At 37.6% G+C, this 15948-nt stretch overlaps 1 protein-coding gene across 5 annotated transcripts in view; it reads right to left on the bottom strand.

Annotated features, from left to right (window-relative positions):
- ARHGAP5 (Rho GTPase activating protein 5) overlaps nt 1–15948 on the bottom strand; it is an 83592-nt gene that overhangs the window by 50195 nt on the left and 17449 nt on the right. For 2 of the 5 annotated variants that reach the window (XM_031453555.2, XM_031453559.2), the window contains exon 1: nt 10970–11164. The exons of 1 other annotated variant lie outside the window; for it this stretch is intronic. The gene's annotated coding sequence lies outside the window, so the exon portion shown is untranslated. Of the gene's footprint in view, nt 1–10969; nt 11165–11352; nt 11441–12163; nt 12187–15948 lie in introns of those variants that run through there. 2 more of the 5 variants (XM_064485882.1, XM_031453557.2) reach the window with 2 other exon arrangements.

Genomic DNA, 15948 nt, shown 5'->3' with positions numbered 1-15948 from the left:
GAGGGAAAAAGTAAAAGAAACGTAAAAAAATAACCACTACCTGCCTCAAATATGTGACTTTTCCACCACCCTCAAAATTGCAAGTAAATACCTATCTAGATTATACTGCACATTTGCTACACTAAAAACTGGTAGAGAGAAACTGGTCTTGTAATTTAAAATTTTAACTAATATTTCAAGTATAACATTTAAAAATAAAATTTCAGAATTATTCTTGTATTCTAGAAACTTATACTATCCGACTCAATGAAATATTAATTTTAACAGTATCAGCCACCAGTTATTCAAACAAAATGCTTATTAGGTTCATTTTTTAACAAATAAAATATTAACATGCTGAAGGAACATAAGTAGTAGAAAACCATGAGTAAACAGAACGGGATTTCAAATTCAACTCCTATTATTTACTAGTTTATGACAACAATAAAGCCCTAAATCTCTTGAGATATGTTTCCTCATCTATAAAATGGGGCTGCCTATCTATACAAATTTAAGAAAAATTTTTTTTTAAATGTTAAGTGCCTAGCAACCAAAAAATGCTTAATAAATATTAGTTTTGCTTTAACTTGATTCTTGGAACCAAGAAGCTGTTGAAGATTTATAAAAAATGATGTGATCAGACTGGTGACCTATAAATATTTATCCGGCAGCAGTGTAAACAATAACCAACAGTATAAGAAATTAGGGCAGTTCTATCCAGTCCTCCTCTCTTTTATTGAGTAAAATTTTTTTAAAATCTTAATGTGATTAAGCTGAATATTTGCACTTAGCACCAAGTTTAATATTCTTCATCTAAACTGCGTAAAAGAACAATTGGACTGCTTTACAGATATTTACTGAAAAGAAAACAGTGAACTAACTACATAACAAAGTTATACACAGCGACAAAAAGGGGAATTAGCTGGTGAAAATAGCAGTGATTCCGTATGTAACAATTAAGGGAAAAAATTGAAAACACTGACTATCCTTCTTTGTTACTAGACAAGCAAAAAATTGCAGAAGATATCTTATTAAATATACATAGAAAGGAAACACAACTAGTGATTACTTTGGGGAATTTTTACATTAAACGGTACAAACACTGAAATATATATAAAACTCTATTAAACTGTTTACTAAACATAGATCTATTCTGAAAACTAAGAGGAATTCAAACAAGTGTAAGACTAACACCCTGCTTTCCAGCTTAAGAGACACCAAGTTGTTAATAGAAAAGTAACAATATAACGTCATACGGACCTGAGAAATGCAGAAAATTTTCAACTATAAACCTAATCCTTGTTGTTAACAACCATATCTTTATTAGTATTTTTATACTTATCCAAACACATTAAAAGACTCATTTCTGCTCTCCTAAAGCATAAACCTTAAAAAACTGAGATACTTTTCTAAAAAAAGTTATAGAATGTAAGAGTAAAATAAAAACATTATCACGAGATGAATTTTTAAAGTTTCAGAAAGTAAAAGACCTTAAAAGTAAATGAAGATGAGTGAAGGCATGTAGTCACCACCCTTTCATTGGTCATTGAAAACTGGAAGGCTTTTTATTTTACAGAGAAATAAAACTCTATTTAAGATAATTTATAATACTAAGGCTTCAACATATCCTAATTTGTTAGTGGCACTCTCTGAGTTACAAATATTAAAGTTTAAATTAAAAATAAGGTAGCTTTGTGTGATATTTATGGCTTTCATGCCAAATTCACAGTAAACTACCAATTAGACACAGTGAGGAACATCCATGTCCTTCTTTCTGACAATGCTCTCAGGCAGGCTACCTGCTGGTATTTTGAAGTCAGATCCAGAGCTTATTTATGACAATAAATCACCATACAGTGATTTTCAAACTATGGTGAAAAAATTCACTCAGCCAGAGGTGGGAAAGAAGAGCGCTGGGCAAATAAATCCTCTCTCCTTCCAACTCGTTATCGGAGCAGAGCCTCCTTTATCTGATTTATAAGTTTACCTAACTCAGAAGCTTTAGTTTAAAAAAATGCTTCCTGATTTTAAAACAGTTTGAGAAACCCTGGACTAGAAAAAAATTGTTGTCACCCTGCCCTCAAAAGGGTTTTGCCATTTGTTTGGGTGAGTACGGTATTACCACCTCATGGGGAAAAGACACCTCTCCTGAGATTGGCTGAAATAGGTTATAATGAAATTTACTTTCAGACAGCTGGATAATTTATACATACATGAATTACCCAATGACCCTCAAAATCCAAGTCAAAACTGCCCTCCATTAACTAATGTAGTTTTTCTTCTGTACTGAGAAAAAAAGAATGCCTTCTGTTTTTAAAAACCGTTTCCACTAATAAACTAATGGCCAATATCTATAGGTGGACTCCGATTTAATTTGAAAATTCCTTTAATAGTAGTATTTTGCCCATGTTGATCCACACATACCTTTTCTAGTTTTGACATAACTTTATTTTTATACACGTTGTTCTCATTTTCTCGTAACATTTAGTATCATACTTAGTTTTGCTCATGAAGAAACCAAGACAAAAGCAACAATGACCTACTCAAAATTATAGGGTTAAGATGAGTCTCTTGATGACCAATCTTTACTTCCTTAAGCATTAGTGCTGCTTTTAATAGTTTGCAATGCAGTTTTTCATTTTGCCTTTAAGATTATCATAAACTTTTATTTCTAGGAAATGTTTAGACTAAGTATCCTTACAAAAATTAATGACATGTATAATTTGAGTCCAACTGTCCTACAATTGTCTGCCGAAATGAAGCTATGTCTACAACTGTTTTCTAAGATATTTTAAGCTATTCAAACATAACACGCTTCTTTTAAGTTTTACACCATGAAGTGGCTTTCTGAAAAAAAAAAAATTTAAGTTCTGCAAGGAATCTAGGAAACTGAGAAGATTCTTAGTAATTCTGAATTTAAACTAATTTTTTTTGTTTTGTACTCTTTCACAAACTGTTGCACTCATTAATAAAAGGTATATTTAAATTTTTTTTACACTTTTAAGTTATTATACTGTGTCAGGAAATTCCTGTTGGCCCCACCTTCAAAACAGATCCAGAATTTATCACTTTTCACTACCTGTATTGCTATAACCTGATCTCATCCCACTGTCATCTCTGGCTGTGGATTATTCCAGAGGCTTCTAAACTAATTTCTCTGTTTCCACTCCTGCTCCCCTTCCCAAGTCTATTCATAGAGCAGCCAGAGAATTCCTTTTAAAACGTAAGTCAGAGACTCCCTTTCTTCTGCTCAAAACTCTCCAGTAGCTTCTAAAAGGAAAAGCCAAGTCCTTTCAATTGCTTACTACAAGATCTACCACTATCTCACTCTCAGACCTACTCTTAGACTATTCTCCCCATTCTCACTCTATTTCAGTCAGTGAGAAACACTGAAACTGTTGCTCAACATGCTAAACACAGTCCTATCTTTGCACTTACTTTTCCCAGTACTCCCCAAATTCCCCCTTTGTTAACTCCTTACTCATCTAACTTACTATACAACTTACTTCTTTATTATTTGTCATTAATTCTATCCCTCTCCCTACTGCAATCCAGGTTTAATAAAGATTCGAAAAGGCACAAATCTGTTTATTCCATCATCGTATCACAAGAGCCTAGAACAGTGCCTTCCACATAGCACCTACTCAATATATGCATGAATCCTAATAAATATTAAAATCAAATGTTCTCAATTCTTTGATTAAAAAAAAGTAAAGTATGTAGGTTTACTAAATAAGTGCTTTAACTTATTAATCTAAAGATTTTCTAAAGCTATCTATGGAGGAAATATGTATATTTGGTCCCAAAAATTTTTGTCAAAAATTAAGCCGTCAGAATAAAGACTAACTATGATCTATAATAACGTACAGGCATACCTCAAAGATATTGCAGGTTTAGTTCCAGACCATCACAAAAAAGCAAATATCACAATAAAGCGAGTCAAGTGAATTTTTTGGTTTCTCAGTGCATAGAAAGTTATGCTTACACTACATTGTAATTTATTAAGTATGCAATATCATTATACCTAAAAAAAAAGACGTACCTTAATTTCAAAATAATGCTGCTGGAAAAATGGCATCAATGGAATTGCTCTACAAAGGGTTGCCATAAACCTTCAATATGTAAAAAAAAAAAATACAGTACTTGCAAAGCACAATAAAATGAGGTATGCCTGTGTTCAGCAAGAATAAACACCTAATTTTTACTTCTGACACAAAATTTTTTTAGAATCACAAATATTTATTGCAGGAAACTACATTTCCAAGAACTAATTACACAGAAGCAGCAGCTTTGTAATTACGCATTTCATCTTCTTTAAGTCAAATAAAGAAAATATATCTTAAATAAACAAATATTCAAGAGAAAAGACAGATCCAAGCCCAAAGATTATCATACATTCCACAATCTTAGGTAAACTTAGTTTCACAATAAAAATATCAACCATATACTGAAAGATGAATATGGCATAATACTGCCTTAAAAATTCTACTTTTCTTAATGTTGCTAATTCTCAATGACAAATTTATGCTGTAGAAAATTAGAAGAGGAAATGAAAAAGCCATTTTAACATGTAAAAGATAGTTAAGCACAATGTTAATACCTATGAGAGAGTCAATCATATTTCATACTTTCTTTGACCAAGGTTTGTACCACATAAGCACATGATCAATTTCAAGGTTGAAAGGAATGCTAAAGTCATCATTTCTATGAATTAGTTTTTATGGAAGCACACCTTCATAGGATTCAGGATAAGCACATCTTGGTAGGATTTAAGATAAACTGCTAGGATGGAGATTTTTTTTTTTACCATATTCCCAGCACTCAGATCAGTGCCTGACACACAATGGGTCCTCTAGTATTTGATGGCTGAACGAATCAATTTCCAGACTCAAATCTTAAACCACTGGACAAACTTAAATCACATTTGTAGTCACAATTAACAAAAATCACATACTATTTGGGGCCCATAAAGTCTAGCACAGCAGAATATCCTAATATAAAAAGCCTAGTTTTTTCCCAAGACCTTTAGTTTGCTCATTAACACAAATTATGGGTTTATAAACATTAAGCCTGAAGGGTACTTCCAGAAGGGTCTTAGTAGGCAGTACTCTGGGAGTTCCCCAAACCATACTCAGCAAAGGTAATTCTGCTGTCACCTATTTTTACCTTTTGATGTTTCAAATATTGTTTAATGAAGTTTCACTGCAGAAAATATTTGAAAAGCAATGATGTAAACAATTCCCAAACAGATTAACTGCCTACAGTACTCTTAATCCACACTTTCCTCTAAGAACATACAGTCTCTGAGGATGTGATGTGAAAGTTATTTTAAACTCTTCCTAGTCCATTTCCTTATTCTGTGGTGAAAACAGAAGAACCAAAGGTCACCTCATTTACATCAACCTATGTAAACGCCCCATTAAATAGTTACTGTGCTTAGTTACTATCTGCTTAGCTTTATGGTCAGAGGTTTTGAGGGTTCAAAGATACGTACAGTGAAGTCCATTAAACCAGGCTATGAGTATGCTCCTTTTTAGGGTCTGAGTCCTTTCTCCTCACTTTGGAGAACTAAGAAATGGGGGGAAAGGACATAAACTGACATTCATTATTGTAATGCTACACAGGAGGGAAAACATTATTTTCATTATACAAACCTCATTAAGTAAAATTTAACAATTTTCTTAATTATGGGAACATTAATAAGAGATCAAAATAAGGATCTCAGGAAAGGGTACAGACTAAAAAGGGTTACGGATTAAAAATTATAAAGGACTGAAAAGCACTTGCCCATTATTCTAAGAAGCTTTATATAGTACCACAGCTGAGGAGACAAAGGCAATGTGCTATACTATGGAATTGATAAATGTAATAGGAATCGAAAGAAATGAAAGATCAGTACAAGTTGGAATAGATCAGGGTTTGGAAAACATTTTCTGTAAAAGGCCAGACAGTGAATATTATAGCCACAGACATACTTACATAAATGATCATGGTTACTTATGGACAATGAAATTTGAATTTCATGTAACTTTCACATATTACAAAATATTCTTTTGTTTCCTCAACCATTTCAGGATGTAAAAAGACATGAAACAAAAACAGGCAGCAGGCTGGATTTGGCCCAAAGGCTATAATGTGCAGACCCCTGCAACAGATGAAAGGATTTGAGTAAAGTTTGAAAAACAGAATGGATTTGGATTTTAAAAAGAAGTCCTTCCTGGTGGATGATTAGGGTGGAGTAGTTGAGCACAGCCGCCATATTGGAAAGGAGAGATTTATTTCTGAAGCTCCAAGATATGACTATATAAGGTCTTCAAGGGCAAAAAGGAGTTAGATCTTGTAATGAGCAATAAGAAATCATTAGAGATTAGAACTAGAATATAAAGTTGGATTTGGTGGGGCACCATGCTCAAGATAGACAAATACTAGAGGCCCCAAAGCACCCTATCACAGAACTGAAAAAGAGTAGTTCAAGACAAAGAGCTTGGCTGCTAGATGAAAGAAACAGACAAATGAGTCAATGTTTCTTAAAGAAAAACTAATCAGTCTCAGCAACAGATGGTGCTAGCACTTGAATTTCAGGTGACAGTATTACCAAGACAAATGAAAATACTGAAACAAAATGAAGCAAAGTCAAGATCAGTACATCAACTTCAAGATCATAAACTTCAGAAAATTACTTAAGAGACTATTTGATTTAATATTCTTTATAACAAGCATCCAAAGATTTATAAACTTTTTAGAAAAGAGTAGAAATCTGGATCTTTCAGTTCCCTCGATCATAATTTCCCGCTGTTAATTTTCCACATTCTCTAAACAGTCAACCAAAATAAAAATTAACAAGTAAATACAAAGAGATACTGTTGTGGCTCTGGAAAGGCAAGTATAGAAAGAAACATAAGATACTGGATCATGATCAGGAGGAAGAAAATGAACAAACTACATACCGTATCAAAAGCCAAAACAAGTTTTTCCAAGGTTGCTTGACAATGCCAAATATAGCAACTAGGATAGACAGCAATGCAAACGTAACTGATTTTCCCGTTACTCTTTCTATTAACCTTGTGTTTATACTTTTCCGCAAATCGTTCAATTTGGCTCATAACATATAAATTGATGTTCTTACATTTTTACCTTATATTTTCCCCTGACCTGTCAATTTATCCACACTTCCCTGTGCTTTGGGTCCACAGTGTCACTCACTTAACTAAACGTCTTTTTTTCTCACTTATCTCAATCCTGTGCAACTTCCAAATGATATCTCCTTTATCTAAATTCCTTTACACCAATTTTTAAATCAGTATGTACTGCCTTGTACAGAGTTTTTCTACTGTCTTCAACTGGCAGTTAACTATTCCTAAATTGTCAAGCTCACTCCCCACCAAAGCTGTAAGCTCTTTTAAAGGCTTTTAAAAAATATTTCCTTGTATCACTCATAGTGCCTAGCTGCTCAATAAAATATTGGTAAGAGATAATAAAATAGGCTTAATCAATTATGAAGCTAGAAAAATGAAAATTCACTTTTCCATTAACTCTTCATGATGAAAAGCTTGAGAACCTAATCAAGTGACACATACTAGTCATATTTTAACCCTAAAATTACAAAGTTATGTATGACTTTTTCCCAAGTAATAGCTGTAATTCTAAGGAGTAAAAACATACAGACATGACCAAACATTAACAACCTACTTTATCTGACTGAAAATCTAAGGTACTGTGGACAGACTACCTCCAAAATACAGTCGAGGGAGGGGGTCAAAAACCTTTTTTTGGGTCTCTCTTACATGCAAACTTCTACTTGCAGTCAAAACATCAAAATTCAAATATTTCTTCTTTTGTAAAGGTTTCTCAAAGAAGCCCTGATAGAAAGTTGTTCTCTTCCCTGCACCTTAGCACTTGTAACTATTTACTCCTGTATAGTTACTACCACTTAACTTGAGCTGCATCACCTCTTCACTTGGTATCTCCAAAGCCAAGCAAATAGTAAGTGCTAAATAAAGATAATCTGAATTAATGAATAACAAACCAGAGGCTTTCAAAAAAATTTTAATGCAGATGATTTCTTTTTTCAAAAGAATTGTTATATTTTAGTACAATACATTTAATAGAAAAAAATAGAAGATGTCCTGGTTTGGAAGGGTTGAGGTATCAGAGGAAGTCTCAGGACATCCAGCAAAAATCAATAAGGGATCCAAGAAAAAGAATTTGAAAAATCAATTAAAGTACATACTTATTATTCTTAGCACTAAACTATTTTTCTTAATTTCTAATAAGGCTTTTCCTACTTTGATAAAATTATCAACAAGCTTCACTTAAACAAGTAGAAGCTTGATTACTCAAGTCACCAAATGACGGATCCTTTTATAAAGTTTCTTCACAGTTCTTTAAAAAGCCAAATTCCCTTAGTGCACTTCAAATGTATTTTACAAATATGTTTCAGGAACACAGACTTTAATAAAACAGAACAGTACACAATACTTCTTGAGTCAATTATGTTATCTGCATACTTTCGTGGTATACATAGAAAAAATCAGCCCAAGTAAATAGTTTTTAAAATAATATATATGGAAACTGAAGTTGTTTAATTAAAACATTCTGAGCTACCAAGAAAATCTCTATTATGCCATCTCATACTTAAGAAGGTAAGTGTTGCCTTTAGTGTTCACTTAAGTCCTAATGGTAAAAAAATAAAAGTTCAGCACAATCTTCTTGAGAAATAACTTTCTCAATTTAAAAAAGTTACAAAATTATTATTCTAAGCTGCACCACAATTTAAATTCCAAGAAAAGAATGCAAATACAGTATTTTATTCCTTAAAAAAAATCTTAACTTTCAAGGTCAAAATAATTTTCTCCAAGAGATAGTGTACAGATTAAATCTGCCTTTCAAACAGGAATAAAAAAAAAAAAAAAAGGCTGGGGGAAACGGTTCTAAAACATTTAGGATAAGTACCATATGACAACTAAGATATTAATTCTGCAATACAATTTCTAAATTGTTAAAGTAATTTAAACGGGAGAAGAGGTGCAAAAAATTGATAAAGATGTCAGAATTTTGACAATTTTTTCTTACATCAAAGTGTAACACACTCCATCTCCCAGTGGTTATAATTAATGTACAAAGAATGGTAAAATAAGACATGCTGAAGTGGGTTTAAAAATGTTGCCTAAATACACAACCAAATCGACTCTAGTCTAGTCATTTAGTCATCTGTATTGCTCTAAATTTTGCTTTAAATCAATCAGATCAATAGTGCTATTTCCTGAAAGCTAAATGCATAGGTATATCCAGCTTTTCATTCATGTATGTTTAGTCATAAAGTGCTCCAAGGTCTGTGCAAGTTTTTGGTGACCTACATTTAACTCTCTTCCTCTGACCTAATATAGATACAAGAAACGTGGGTCAATTACAAAGAATAGATTAAAGAGCCAAAAATGAGAAAGCAATTTAAAATGGAAGCAAAACCTTAATCTAGAAAATGTCTAGTAGGTTACCCATATGGTTAGTATGTCTATCTAAAAATACTAGGGTGGAGTTTTATCACATTAAAGTCAAATAAACTGGAATTGACAGCAAAATACTTCCCAACACACTTTACTCATTTATCTTACTTAACCAAGTATTTTTCTGAATAGTTGAATCTAGATCAAATTTTTGTTAAAAGAACTATCTTAAGTGGAGATTTAGAGAAATATTCCCTGAAATGAATGAAAACCTCGATGGAAATAAACACTCCGTAATACACTGTTCAAACTGAATATTGGTTTTGGATTTGTTTTAAGTGGAGCCGCAAACCCCGCCCCCCCCAACACCTGTAGAAGGCAGCATAAGCAAAGATCAGTAATTATAGCTATGTATTTCACCGTTTTATACCCGAATATTTAGATGATGTCATTTCCTACCTAGCATAAAGGAAAAAGCAAATTATTGTTGAGAACCTAAACTTAAAAACGCGCGTACACATCACCTATCGCCTATTTTGGTCTAGATTTAAGACATTTAAATTCTCATATATTAAGCATGGTCCAAAACTGGATTTCTATCATAATGGTAAAAGCATAAGCGTCTCCCCTACAACTTCCTCGGAATTTTTCTAAACGTCCTGATAGTTTGCCTTGACTTCCAAAGCACCTTTCAGCCTCAGCTACACCCAGAGCCTCCACCTCCTTTGCATTTCTAATAACGCTGTAAAGGGAGGGTGTGAGGCAGTGAGTGTATTTCTGTGTGGATAAGTGCGCGCGCGCTCCCGCGCAGCTCCCCACCCCCACCCCGATACTTTTCTTTAGTGGAAACAGAGAGAGAATCTAGAGGTTATTCTAGCGAAAACTCAATATCAAAGCCTCAATCCAGTCGCAGTCAATCCTTAGGACTCTGTGTTTTGGTGGCGCAGTGCAACTTCTCACATCCTTCCCAGAGCTTTAGCAGCAGATGGGAAACTGGTGAACAGAACCCAGGGACGAGTGGGGGAGATAGGGGAAAAAGTGAAAGGACCGATCCCCCTGCAAGGCTCTCAAGTTTGCAACGAAAACTGTGTCTCCGCGAACCCCTTCTCCCCTTTCCAGGTGGAACTCGTTAACAGCAGCCACCCGGCCAACATACACCGCCACCTTCCTCCCCCACGCACCCTTCGAGACCAGGGCAAGTGAGGGCGGCGGGCAAGAGCGGGCGCCCGGGGGGGGGGCGCTGCGATCCCCGGACGCCACCAGGCCTCCGTCGCCCCCTGCCCCGTCACCTGTGGAGAAGGCGCCCCATCCCCCGGCCTCTCTGCCCTTCACGCCGACCGTATCCCCCCGCGGCAGCCGCTCCCCGCCCGGGCCTGCGAGAACGGAGCACCGCGCCACGCTCTCCTCGGCGGCTGTGGGGCCCCAGCCCCTTGAACTGGTTACAACCGGCGGCGGCGACCGAGCCGGGCAACGGGCGGCGGGAGGGTCCCTGGCGGGGAGGGGGCGAGCAGGAAGGCCCGGAGGAGCGGGGAGTCGCAAGGTCCTACCTAACACCGTCGGTCTCCTCCGTCTCCTCCTCAACGGCAGCGGCCCCGGCGGTGGCGGTGGCGGCGGCAGCGACATTCCTGGGGAGCGCTCCCGCCGCCGCCGCCTCCTCCTCCACTCTCTGCTCGCCTCTCTTCCCCGGCGCGCTCACCGAGCGCCGCGTCCCTTCAGCCACCTCCCCCCGCCCTCCCCAACACACACGCCCCGAAACCTTAAGCCCTACGGCTCCCGCGGCCGGGTAACCCACCCTCCCTCCCTCCCCGCCACTAGCGGCAGCCGCGTCCCTCCCCCCTTCCCCGGCGCCCGCCGCTGCGCCGGGCTCAGTAATGGCGGCCACTCGGGCTCCCTCGCGCTGACGGATCTCTCCCTCTCTCCCGAACTTTACCTCAGCATCTCTCCCGGCGCGCACCGCCGGAACGCACGCGCGCGCGCGCAGCCACACACCCGGCCCGGGGCGGAGCGGCGGCGCAGCCTCGACGGGGCGCGCGCGCGCACCCGCGCCTCCCTCCCCACAATCCCCCGCCCCCGCCGCCCTCACCTCGCTACGCCTCCCGCGCCGCGCGCCCGGCTGGGCCCCGCCCCTGCCCTCGTCTCCCGGGAGCCTGGGAAGGCGCGAGCGCCGGAGCCGAAGGGAGGGAGCGAGCGCGCGGGGCCGCGTCCTCGCTCGCGTCCCCGCTCCCCTATTGGCTTCTGCCCCTCCCCCTTCTTCCTCCGCCTCTCCCACCCATTGGTTCCCTCTCCTACTCCATTCCTTCTCACCTTTTCCCTTTTACCCATTGGCGTGAGTATTTTTCCTCTGCTTTCCCCTTTCTCCGTATTCTGCTCCTCCTCCATCCCATCCTCCACGCTTTAGAAGCTGCAAACCGTGCAGCCCAGAGCACGGTCGTCTCCGAACCTTCCCTGCTTTCTCCCCTTCTGTTCCGGTTTCTGGCGGTAACTGAGAGCAAACCATAGTACTGCAAAGGAAGCTGATATTGTGTTCGCCGTTGCAAAACATCGCGTGGGCACCGAATGATTCTCGATAAATCACCCTACGGTCTCTAAGTATTAAAGAATTCAAGAGAGGAAAATATGCGCCCAAGCTCGTTCTCAGGGACATACTTGCGTGTATGCTCCTGTGTGTGCAGCCAGTTTTCTTCCTGGGGATCGCTGGCCAACTACAGACATCACCCGCCCGGAACCGGTGCCATACTCACCCAGAAGGCAAAACTCCATGAAAGCAAAGAAGAACCCATTTCTCCGTCAACACCGTACAGGGACGCAGGCAGGCCCTTGGTTCAGTACGTCCTTATGAAAGTTAAGTGAAATGCCAAGACATGGGGCGGATTCTAGGGTGGTTCAAAAGACCCCTGCTCACACCACTACCAGCCCAATCTTAGGAACTATCGGCCACTTGGCTTTTATTATACTGCCTTAAGTATATTAATATATTTTGAGACTTGAATGGGTACACTGGGCTTTCGGTGTATTTCTTATCTGGGCACTGGCACTGAATGGTGGAGGAAGGACGGTGGAAAAATGCCTTTTCTTAACCATTGAAGAAACTGAAGTCTTGTGACTTTCCCAAGGTCATCAGAATCTGTCTTACACAGAGGTCTTAAAATAGTTGCCAGAGATAAAAGAATGAGCAAAAACATAAATCTACCCCAATTTGTTGTTAAGTCTAAAAGAAAGAAGTGATTTGAGGGAGAATTTCTCTTTGGGGAAAGATTTATTTCCTGCATTGAAAACAATTCATCATCAGTAAAGCTAACATATAAAAAAGTCTTTTAAATTCAAATTATTTTTGATTTCTTATGTTACATAAGGTACTGAAGTTAGCCAAGGTTGCTTTTTAGCGTTATGATGATGCAGCTGCTGCCAACCAGAAGTACGTTTACGGTCTGTCAGTAAAGAAAAACAAAAACTGCCTTTTGGTAAAAATCTGTTAGAAAATATTTGTCAGTAAATCTGTCACAATATTCCAGCAGAAGTTCTGTTCGTTTCTTCCACACCCCTGCCCCTCTACTCTCTGTATTTCTCTAAGGTAAACTTAATAGACAAAATCAGAAAGATGTTTGATTTCTCTATATGTCTCTTGCTTCCTAATTTTAAAAAGGCATGACTAAAATTTCTTACTCCAGCCACTCCTTTGCATCTGAATGGTACCAAATAGGTTAAATGAGGTACGTAAGTACTTACTTCTTTCTGTTACAAGCCATAGGGCAGGGAAGAAAGACACTAAGAAAACTTGCAGTGAAAGAAAATACAAAGAGGAGGAAATTTTGGAGAGGGAGTGGAACCATCAAAGTGTGATACTAATACCATAACACTCATAACACTTGTATAGGTTGGGAAGTTTGTGCATTTAAATGCATTTTATGACCTTTGTACTAAAAGTCCTTAAAAGTACAAGAAGCCAATTCAAAGCCATGTTTTTGACATTGAAATATTAAGTACCTTACAGTGTCCACCCTAAAAATACTTTAAAAATTATTTCCTAAATAATCAGAAATTTTATAACCATGGACGTGTATCAATATAAACCAAAGTCAAGTCAGGACTTTTAAAGGAAACATTAACATATAAAGAAGGTGTAAACATATAAAGAAGGAACACCTTCATTATGTTTCCTTCAAAACAGGACATGATACTGAAGAATCAGGGCATAATACTAGAGGAAAAAAAGATTTGAAATCTCATTTTCTGGTAATGCTGACACCAGAAAATGTGGGGCGGGGAAGCCATGGTTTTCAAATGATAATTTTCGTAGCTGATATTGTTTTTACGTTTTAGTCCTTCTACATTATCCATCTTGATTTAAGGGGTCTGGAATTTTAAGATTTTGCTGCTTATTAATACTAATATACTGGTAGGCTGCTTACGAAAACGTATAAGAAATCTTTATCATTTTTATGTTAGTACTTGTTCTTCCCAAAAAATAAAGCATACAGTTTTCTGTACAAGTAAAAATCTGAAAATAAGAATTGGGGGCCAAAGTTCTATGGTTAAAATGCTTAGATATACACAAATAAATGGCAATAAAGAGCAGAAAATAAAACAAAACCCAAGGATAAGATGGCATGTTTTAAAACTGATCAGGTGCCATGCCTTCAGAGAAAGAGCTCTAAACACCAACCCTCCCCACCCAAAAGAAAAAACTTTGAAAAAAGAAGTAATTTATCATTTACACACACACACACACACACACACGCGCAGTAGAGTAAATATTATCAAGCTCTCTCAGATCAACTACTCTTCTATCTAAAAAAAAAAAATTTAAACACTTGTTCTGTTGTACTAGATAATTAAAATCACCCGAAGCTTTGTTCTTCGTTTACTTTGAAAAAAATTAGCAGAATAAGATTTCAGTCAGGCATTTTAGATTTTTAATTTAAATATTCTCCACAAATTTCTAGTCCTTTAAAACATCCTAATAAAGTATTAATATGCATTGTCTTTTTAGGATCAAAAGAGATGACAGCCATAAAAATATGTTAACAAAATCCCAGCTTCTACCATCAGTGGTAACACTACATACAATATTCAGATGTTTGATGTGATTTGGCTTCAAAAGAACTTACCCTATAGAAGCGGGTACACCCCCTGCTGGAAATCTCTGATCATAACTACTTTGGCTTTTGTAGCCTCAACCAGGAACATACGAGAAGCCAAATAAAAGGCCTTCCCCATTATGACGAATTGGCCCATACTTTTTGCCTGTCTGCTTTAAGACAGGCTTTTGGAAATCAAACTAGCTCAGAATATCACTCTGATTACAGACAAAATACACAAAGTTGGAGAATAACAAAGGCAAATAACTAAATAATGTGGAAAAATTGTTCCTTGTCTAATTTCCTACAGAATTTCACAACTCATTTCCGCCCCCGACTTAACCCCCACATCCTCCCTAGACTGTTCTTTCTCTCACAAAGTTAGGACGATTGGGAGGAGGAAAGGCATGGTAAGATGGGGTGTTACTCCTACTAGCAGGCAAATACCAGTGACCAATAACCACAGTATAACCACAGTAGCCATTTGCTGAGTTAAGGTGCTAAAATCTTTCTCCAAATTTCTTTTATGGCTACCAATGACATTTTCAGCATGAAGAAAAGGTGCTAATTATATCTTGGCTGTTACCGTAGAAAATATTTTGACAAGAGTTAAGGTAATTGTGAGCATGGGACTGGAACAGTAGGAGAGTAATACATTGACCTTCCTGGCATTTTGTTCCACAGATCCTTGTTCTGTTGATTTTTCAGAACTGTATTTTCAGACTGAAATCCCAAAGATGGTATCTAGCTTTGAAATGTCATGTTCATGCCACTCTGGTCCTCCGACATAACTGAAAGAGTGAAATCAGAACTCTATTTTTGAATAATTGGTATTTTATCAAGATTATTTGTAATGCAGACTCCTTTTAAAGGAACAGCAATTCATTCAGGTCCCACCAGCACACATACTTTAATTAGACAAAAATCTTCAAGTTATTTCCTCTCACAAAAGGAGGTATTGTTAGGCCATCTGGACCCTCCATTGAGTTTTTATGAAAGATCGCAGCTTGAATTTAATCAACACCAGTAAGGTTAACTCCATAAAGCTAGAAAATAATTGCAAAGGTTGCTAACCGAATCTGTTTGAGATTGTTACCACTGTCATTTGTAAATCATTACAATGGGAAACAGGAACATGTATTGCTTGACTATTTAACCACAGAACATAATTTTTGTGAATATCCCTTATTCCCACTCTCTTTAGGCCAATTTTAGCTTGTGAGCCCCTCTAGGTAGGAAACACAAATGAATGTTTGGCCCTATACAATACCTTGAATATAATTAGTAGAAAGCTCAATTTGATAATAATATGGAGCTCTCTAGGTTTTGTGGATGTCTGTGGATTTATTACTAACAGAAGGCTTTAGATTATATTCTGAAATACCAGCTGAGATAATCACTTTGGAAAATACAAATCATTTAAAGAAATTGCTGAATTAGCCTGTGAA

The sequence above is a fragment of the Camelus dromedarius genome, chromosome 5 (assembly GCF_036321535.1).
Source record: "Camelus dromedarius isolate mCamDro1 chromosome 5, mCamDro1.pat, whole genome shotgun sequence".
NCBI classification, from domain to species: domain Eukaryota; kingdom Metazoa; phylum Chordata; class Mammalia; order Artiodactyla; family Camelidae; genus Camelus; species Camelus dromedarius.
Note: the sequence above shows the minus strand (reverse complement) of the source record. Positions and strands in the feature narration are given on the sequence as shown.